Source organism: Mandrillus leucophaeus, unplaced genomic scaffold (assembly GCF_000951045.1).
Source record: "Mandrillus leucophaeus isolate KB7577 unplaced genomic scaffold, Mleu.le_1.0 Scaffold265, whole genome shotgun sequence".
Lineage (NCBI taxonomy): Eukaryota > Metazoa > Chordata > Mammalia > Primates > Cercopithecidae > Mandrillus > Mandrillus leucophaeus.
In genome coordinates, this window is record NW_012102754.1 from 3,364,872 (window position 1) to 3,373,990 (window position 9,119).

A 9,119-nucleotide genomic window follows, 5' to 3' on the forward strand; every position below is an offset into this window, starting at 1 on the left:
TTTTTGAGATGGAGTTTCACTCTTGTTGCCCAGGTTGGAGTGCAATGGCTCAGCCTTGGCTCACTGTAACCTCAGCTTCCTGGGTTCAAGCAATTCTCCTGCCTCAGGCTCCTAAGTAGCTGGGATTACAGGCATGCACCACCATGCTCAGCTAATTTTTTGTATTTAGTAGAAACGAGGTTTCACCATGTTGGTCAGGCTGGTCTCAAACTCCTGACCTTAGGTGATCCACCCGCCTCGGCCTCCCAAAGTGCTGGGATTACAGGCATGAGCCACTGTGCCCGGCCAGTAAATATTTATATGAGGTTTATGACATATTTATGTATAATCATTTATATGATGCAATATTCAAAATGAAAAAGTCCAAACCTCTGAGCTTTCTATTTGAACTTTACGGTATTTATATATACACAAAAATATATACCTATATATTTTCTCCTTTAACATCTTTGTTCTTCCTTCTGTAGTATTATCTCCTTAATGTGACAGATACTATCCATCTACATTGCTATAGCAATTTAAATTAGTATTGTCACTTTGGGGAGTAATTTGGCATGAAATGGTCAAATTCAAAGTTTACATAAAATAAGACCCTGCAATTTCACTTCTAGGCATATATCTTCAAGAGTTTCTTGTACATGTGCATAAATAAATTTCAAGGATGTTTACTGAATGCATCTATGTAATACCCCCCCAAAATTAAAGAAACAATCAAAAGTCTATCATAGAAAAACACATTAAAAAAACATGTTATTTCATATGATGGAAAGGTATTTAGTAGTTAAAAATATGAACATGATCTGGGTAAAACAACTTAACTATTCTTTCAAAAACACCAAGTAATAAATGCAAGTTACAGAATGCACAGGAAATAAAAAGCAACCTCCATGGATAACTCTATAGTGAAGTTGGCCATGAAGAGCCAATAAATATGCAGATACATTCTGCCTCACCAGTAGAGAAAGGTGAAATAAAAAGCAAGGTTCTGGGGTTCTTCTTTTTGCCCAAGAAACTAGCATTGTTATTTAATAATCATACTTATCAAGGGCAAGGCATGGGAATTTGGCATACTCATATACTACTAATGGCAAGATAAATTTATAAACTTTTCTGGAGGGTTATTTGAAAATATATATCAAAAGCTTAAAGTAAACTAACTTTGACAAAGTACTTCATCTCAAGAAAACAAAGAATGTCTACAAAGTTGAAGTTGATAAAAGTCTAAAGTGCCTAGTGTCTTAAAAGAATGGTTTCATTGAACAAATTATGGTATATAGATCAAACAGATTATTTGAAGGATGAAAGTAATGACAGAAGAATAAATACTGGCATTAAAGTTGCTGACATGTTGTTAAGTTTTTTAAAGTATCACTTTATTTAAAAAAAAATTCATGTGGTCCATATTATTCAAGGATACTTGTTACCAGAGAAAAGTCAGATAAAGTGAATCCACTTAAAATATCACAGTAAATAATGGGAAATAAAGTTTTGATTAGTATTACCTTTTAAGGGAGAAAAAACAAGAAGATACATTTTATTTAACGTTTTAGCAAATTTTGATATACAACTTTACACTAGTTCTTAGAACCACACTATCCAGCACATGTGGCTACTGAACACTTGAAATGTGACTAGTCCAGTTGAAATGTGTTGTGGGTATAAAATACATTCTAGATTCCAAAGACTTAGTATAGAAAAAAGAATGTCACACATTCCATTGATAATTTTATATTGATTATATCTTGAAATGTATACAAAAGTATATTTGATATACTGAATTAAATATATTACTAAAATTAGTTCCACCATTTTAAAAAACTTTTTAAATGTGCCCATGAGAAGAGTTTAAACTGCATGTATTCCTAGCATTATATTTCTGGTGGAAAATGCTACCTTAAAATAAATCATGTTTTCATATTTGGGGCATAAATTTCCCAGTAAACTTAAAGAGTACAAAACATCCTTCAATGAGCATTTGACATTTTTGACAAGCTCAGAAAGAGTATCACTTTTGAGCAAAATTATTTGAGGATTGGCATCAAAAGGACCTCTCCCTATTTTGTCATTCCACTCATTCTCTTCTGGAGCATGCAGATACTCTCTTTTTTCGGTCCTTACCAGGTTTAAGGCTGTCAGCAATCAATGTGTTCAACAACGAGCAAATGTTTTCTGCAGATTGTCAACCTAGTTTCATCAATTTCACGAAGTTCTCCATCTTTTGCAAGATTTGCAATTCTACTCTACAATGAATTTGCACTATCATGTCCAATAAAATCCTATATAACTGAGGAGCAACTGGCCCATAAAGAAAATGATGCTTAGTAGACAGACACTCAGTAGTGCTATGTTAAGACATCAGAATGGGGACCTACATATAAGTGGACAGTTCATTAATGAATGTTTTCATGTGATGATGTGAAGGCTGTTATCATTATGAAGGCTTAATAACTAGTGAGATTCCGAAAATGAATATTTCATAACGTTTGCATCTATGTATACAATATCAAATGACCTCTGGAAAAAAATATATAAAAATTTCAAAAGTGACTAAGTGGTGGGAATATAGGTGATTTTTACTTTTTTCTTTCTGTTTGCCTATATTTCTATAAGTACGTTTTATATTAACACGTTTAGTTTAATTTAATTTCAAATGCCAGGTCAAATCCCACATTCCCCATTAGCCACTCCATTTGGGCAGGCGTCCCCCTAGTGAATCCTCCTCCTCAGGACTCCAAATCAATGCTCTTTGATAATTTATTACTAACTACATTGTATAATTATGATAATAACTAATACTTATGTGCCAGGCACTGTCCAGAGTGCTTCATATTTATTTGCCTCTTCAGTTGGTCTGATCTTTCTTCAAGACGCTGATCCTCAAGTAAGAGAAGAAAGAAAAATACCTACGAGGGGAGTTTACCCTCAGGATAGGGTGTCAGTATGATTTGAAAAGGCAAATTCAACATTAAAATATAATTTTATGCTTGAAAATATAATGTTTTCATAATACAAACTTTGGAAGGAAAACAAAATGAATTGACATTATAGCTAATAATTCAACTTGGTTAAAGAGGATATAAAAAAGGAATATGATAAACATTTGACAGAAGCATAATTGAAAAAAACAAACACTATTAGAATACCAAAAGTATACAATTCCTTAACACGTTAAAGCGTATCTACCACAAGCCTAAAGTAACCACCATACACTTGGTGAATATTTAAAAGCATTATCAAAGTCGTACCAGAGTAGGAGGTCCACTATCACCACTATTACTCTACATTATGCCAGAGGCCCTAGGCAGTGTAATATGCAAAGGAAAAAATATATAAAGTTTTAAAACAGAAAAATCAAAACCACCATTACTTGTAGTACCTATGGCTTTCTACAGAACATCCAGAGAATCTACAAGCCAACAAAAATGCTAAATAGAAAATTGGAATACATAAAACCAGCCCCTTTACTATATACTGGCAATAACCAATTTTTAAAATGTAGCTAGAGGAGAGATGATCCCATTCACAAGAGCAATAAAACTTCTAAGGACTAATGAAGGGATACTAAGATGTGATGTATATATATGATGAAATACACCAATAAAAAGGAATGAAGCAATGATACATTCAGCAACATAGATAACCTTGAAAATATTACACTAAGTGACAGAAGCCAGACACAAAATGCCACATACTATATTACCGTATGATTCCATCTATATGAAATATCCAGAATTGGCAAATGTATAGACTCGGACAGTAGATTGGTAAGGTTACCTAGGGCTGGGTGTGTGGCAGGGTGTTTGGAGGGATGAGAACCGAGAAATAACTGCTAATGGGTACAGGGTTTATTTTGCAGGGTTCAAAAATATTCTAAAATTAGATTGTGTTGATGGCTGCACACCCTGCAAATTTACTAAAAACACTGATTGTAAACTTTCAATGAGTGAATTGTATAGTATGTGACTTATACGTCAACAGAGCTGTTAATTGAAAAATGATAATGAAAACCTATAAGGTGCCTAATACAAGTTTCAGACCTTTATGGAGAATATTATAAAGTCTTGCAGAATGACCTAAAAGATAATGTATAGAGATAGGCCATGTCCATGAAAGGAACATATCAATAGTGAAAAGATAAAAAGTCTCCTCTAATTAACCTTTAGATTCAATGTAAATTATAACAGGAATTTTCATAGGAATGGATAGATCCTAAAATTCATGTTGAAGCCTAAAGCATCAAGAACAGCCAAGACAGTTTTAGGGGAAAAGGGTAAGAAGAGAAGATTTATTATAAAGCTTTAATAATTAAATGAAACGGTATTAGCTCAGGAATCACAAAAAGATGAGTAGAACAGAGAGTCAAGAGACAGATCCAAGGATATAACAGAAATTAGCCTATGTCAGAGATGGCAACAAAATAAGTGAGAAAATAGTAAACTATTCATGAAATGATAATGGGGTAAATGGTTTTCAATATGGAAAACAATTACACCCCTGCCTCAACAACACAGATATATAAATTTCAGAGGAGTTCAAAGACCCAACTATGAAAAACAAAATTTTGCCAGTAAAAAAATGAATGGCAAGACACAAAAAAGAAAACTGTAAAACTATATTAAAACTATATATTAAAAAGATAATCTCTAAGGGAAATGCAAAGTAAAAGAGCAGTGAAATACATTCCATGCTTCTCAGATTAGCCCAAATCAAAACATCTGATTAATACCAGTCACAGCCAAAGATATGGGAATACAAGGAACTCCAACACAATGTAGTAGGAGGGCAACCTGCCAAACCTAGGAGAGCTAAAATAACAGATGAATGTTGATTTAAGCATACATATCCTACTACCCAGTTATTCACCTTCTGAGGATATATGCCCAAGACACACTCTTGTACATTTCTACAAGATCTTGTCAAGAATATTCCTTGAAATATATTTAATAATAGCAAGAGATAGAAAAATCTTTTATTCATCAATATATAAACTGTGGCATAGCAAAGGAATGCTAAGCTAAAATGAATCAACTAGATTTACAATGATCAATATATGTTACCAACACATGTAAAAAAAGGTGAAAAAAAAATCACAAAAAATAGTTAGGATGGGTATCCATAACATGGTGTTTTAAACACATAATAAAACTAGTAGGCACACTGAGTCCCAACATTGCAGGTTGAATGGAATCGACCACAAGTTCTCCTCTTTCACTGTCCTTCTTGCTTATGACAGAATTTTCTATTTACAGCAATTCCATACTTACACTTAAGTGGCTACATGTAAAGTGCTAGAGAAGGTGCCAGGGAGGACAAAAGAATTATATATAAGACTCCCCTCCACCTCCTCGCCGCTACAGAAGAGTACAACTCAGCTAGGGATGTTGTCTCAGGGACTCGGCTCTTAACCTTCACTCTGGCTTTCATAGTGTGTAAACGTAGAGTGTGTAACTTTCAAGGAGCAGTTCCTTTATCTATAAAATGGGAAAGCCATCCTCCTCCTATTGTGAAGAGTAAACAAATATAATTATAGTGTCCAGCACATGACAAACACTCAACACTCTTGGTGATGATGGGCATGGAAGCTACCAAATGAATACAATCTTCTAAACAGCATCTCAGTCGTGCTGACAATAAAAACAAAAGGTGATAGATGGGAGAAGGGCACCAGCTGGGTCCATTTAGCCTTCTCCATATCTGGATACAACATCCCCACATCTCCTGGGTAACTTGGGTGTGCTCTGTGGGATATCGGGACATGTCTTCCAGCAACAGCAGTGTGGCTACAGCCAGGCCTATATATTCTTCCAGGTTCAGCATGGACAGGGCTCTGTGAAAAGAGATACCAGCCTTTGGAATGAGAACTCCTTCCCTCAAACCTCTGAAGAGATTCTGGGGTAGGATGAGGTGACCTAAGCTTGCTTCTCAGTTAACCCTCTTTCAAATCACAAGGACATACCACCTTAACTCCATCTTACTGAGGAAAAGGTAACAGTGTCTCACCTCCAGCTCCCTCCAACAAGTGTGTGCCCCCATCCCATGGGCCATCTTCATAAAGAGCTGGGATAGAGTTCTACCCATGGATTTAGTAGTAGGGACCACACAAGGGATGTACTTGCTAGATATGGAAAATAGTAGTTGGAAATCACGTTCGGAGATATGAGTTGTTGGATTTTATTCCTGGGATTCCTTTCTGAGAGCTTGGGAAAAGATGGTAGGTATTTCAGTTCTCCAGCCAACCTGGCGCCACCATGTGGCAACGACATCAACAGTTCATAAATCAGTCAGCTTTCAAATTCTGATTCTCTGTCAACTTTTTATCTTCGAAGAATTCAAAATATTTCATTTTTACGTACCAAATGAGAATCTATTCATTTTTTCTTCATTCATATTTTAATATCACATAATTTCATATTTGCATTACTTTAATTCACTCTATGAAAAAGCTCTTATGGGAACAAGCCAGCCTCCATTGACCAATGTCAGCACTGTTACATCTGGGATCAGGTTTGTTATACCACCAAATAACTAATGATCAGGGTGTGGTGGGACAACCAAGTCACTCTTCACTCAGATTGTAAGGCTGAATTCTTCCATTTTTCTGTACTGGTTTAGGTATAACTACTCTTGGTTTGCATTTATTAAAAAGGAGGTAGAAAATCATCAAGAAGTGTCATTTTAGCTTGGGAACTAAAATGATAAAATAAATAACAACAGTAATTAAAATAAAACCAACCTGATAAAACTAAGCAGGATGATGGCTACCCTTGGAGGATAGTGTCTGTAGGTAGGGGTAATGGGAAGATTGGAAATATTCTGGGTCTTAATTAGGGCACTGGTTACACAGGTGTGCTCAGTTGTGAAAATCCATTGAGTGTATCCTTCAGAACTGCACTATTTTCTGGAATTATACTTCAATAGACTGCTAAATTCACCAAGGTCTGATCAGTCATCTGCCTTTAACTTGGCTTTCAGACAAGAGTCTGTGCATACACAAAAATAACTCGAAGGCAAAATCAGGGGGAAGCCTTGTTTTCTACTGGATATTTTTCAGCCATCAGGAATCCCTCTGGGCAGGGAGAAAGGAGACAGGACATAATCTATGCTACCGCTAGTTTAAACGACTGAGCTGAGTATGGCTAACACTTCACTTTCTCAAAAGTGAACAAATTCTGCAGCCAGATAACTCTCCCTTCTTCCACCATACACGCCGATGAAACCCAGACCACATAGAACACTGAGCCACCAAGAGATACACACCATCTCTAGAGACACACTTTGACTCCTCAGAGACACCACACACACAGAGCCTCCCCCCACTTTCCAGAAACAGTCCCACAGACACAGCTTCTGGCCCACAGAGACAGCTCGCAGATGGAGGTAGGGGTGGGTAATTAGGAGAGATGCAGCTGCTCATGGCCAGGCAAAGGAACATGAGCAGGAAGATGGAAAGCAGTATGTTCAAAGTCTTGGTAAACTAAATTTCTCTAAAAAGAAGATTTTTAAATCTGCAAACAGGGTCCCAGATATTGCTGTAAAATTTTTTAAATTACCTCTATTTCCACCTATAGCCCAGGATGCCTTGAACCATCTTCCTTCGACTTTTTAATAAAACCCCAGTGCACTGTCACATTTATCATATCCTCTGAACTCCAAGTTCCTTGGTAAGACTGAAAGGCGGCGGGGATTATTCCATTTCATAAATGAAAAAGTTCAAGTTCAAAGATGCTGGTCAGTCATCACAAAACTAAGTAGTGATCTCATGGCTGAGTTTCAGAGTTGTGGTGGGGGAGGCTGAGTTGAAGGGACAAGGTGATAATGGCAAGAGAGGGTAGGTGACCCTCTCCCCAGCGCAGAGCTCTGAGAAGCGCCCACAACACCACAGGCGGCCCCATTGGAGCCACCTCAAAGGACCTGGAGTAAAAGAATCACATTCGACGTCATTTACATACACCAAGACTGGCCAGCTCCCAGTCTCGGTCTTCCTCCCCTAAGAAAGTGTCAGGAAAATCAACAAATCGAGATCATGGTCGGAGAGATGGAGAGCATGGAAATGAAGCCAGACTGAAGGCAATTTCTAGGAGCAGATAGGAGCCAACGTTAGCGAACCAAGCTCACAGCGTACTCGCTTCTCTTAGGAAGTCCCTAGGCCCAAACCGGTGTGTGCATTTAAGAGTTTTGAGATTCGTACTTATCCTTGGGGACGGTGCTTATTTGGAAAAAGAAAAGAGGAGCAGGACGGATCTAAGAACAAATTCCCCTACCCTGCCAAGACGTCAGTAAATTAAGGAACAAGAAGGGGAGCAAGTGCTCCAAAAAAGCCTCAGGTCTTGGGGTTCCCACCACTGAATCTTTCCGCTCCACGCCTCCATCAGGAAGATTCCCCGCCGTTACCTCCAAATCTATGTAGAGCCCCCTAGGATTGGCTCCCTACCTTTTCAAGTCTGGCGGCTGTGGCGGAAAGGGAGTATGAGGAGGAATCCGGGATGAAGCTGAAGTGATTGCCCCGCCAACAGCGCTCCACTCCCCAGGCAGCCCGCAGGCGAGGGCCAGACGCAATCCACCTGTGTTCTAACTCTGAGCACCAGCTGTGACCTTGAACGAGTCCCTGATTAGCCCCGTTTTACAGAAATTAAGAGTTTGAAAGAGTCAGGTCCACTGCGCTGGGCTGCTGCGGGGCGCTTACCGGATGGTTTGAGGCGTCCCGCCGGTGCGCCCGCAGCGCAGTAGGTACGCGGTGAACCGCAGCCCAAGCGCTACGTGGCCAGCCGGGATCGGAAAACGCGAGGGAAACGCAGAGGCGAGCTCCCGCCCCAGCAGCGAGAGAAAGAGGCGATTCTGACTCCGCGATGATCCCTGAGCAAGTTCAAGTACCCCCGCCCTTCGACCCTCCGCAGAGGCTGACTGGCCGCGCCTAGGGTTCCTGGCTCCGGACGCGCACAGGGTGCGGGGGAGCGTGAGAGACACCTCCACACCTTCACACACCCACCCCCGAAGTTGCGGCAATGTTGAGGGGAGAGTGGCGCAAAGCTGCCAGAGGGGAGAAGAGGGAGGCGTACGGTACTCACACGGGTTGGCCAGCCTGAAGCAGGTCTGCGACCGGGGTCATCGATGGCGGCCGG

General features: G+C 39.2%; 1 protein-coding gene across 1 annotated transcript in view; it reads right to left on the bottom strand.

Annotated features, from left to right (window-relative positions):
* The window catches only part of MYRIP (myosin VIIA and Rab interacting protein), a 425,120-nt gene extending 416,629 nt beyond the window's left edge, over positions 1-8,491 (bottom strand). The window contains exon 1 of the mRNA XM_011984307.1: positions 8,262-8,491. The gene's annotated coding sequence lies outside the window, so the exon portion shown is untranslated. The remainder of the gene's footprint in view (positions 1-8,261) is intronic.
* Positions 8,492-9,119: the final 628 nt, after the last annotated feature.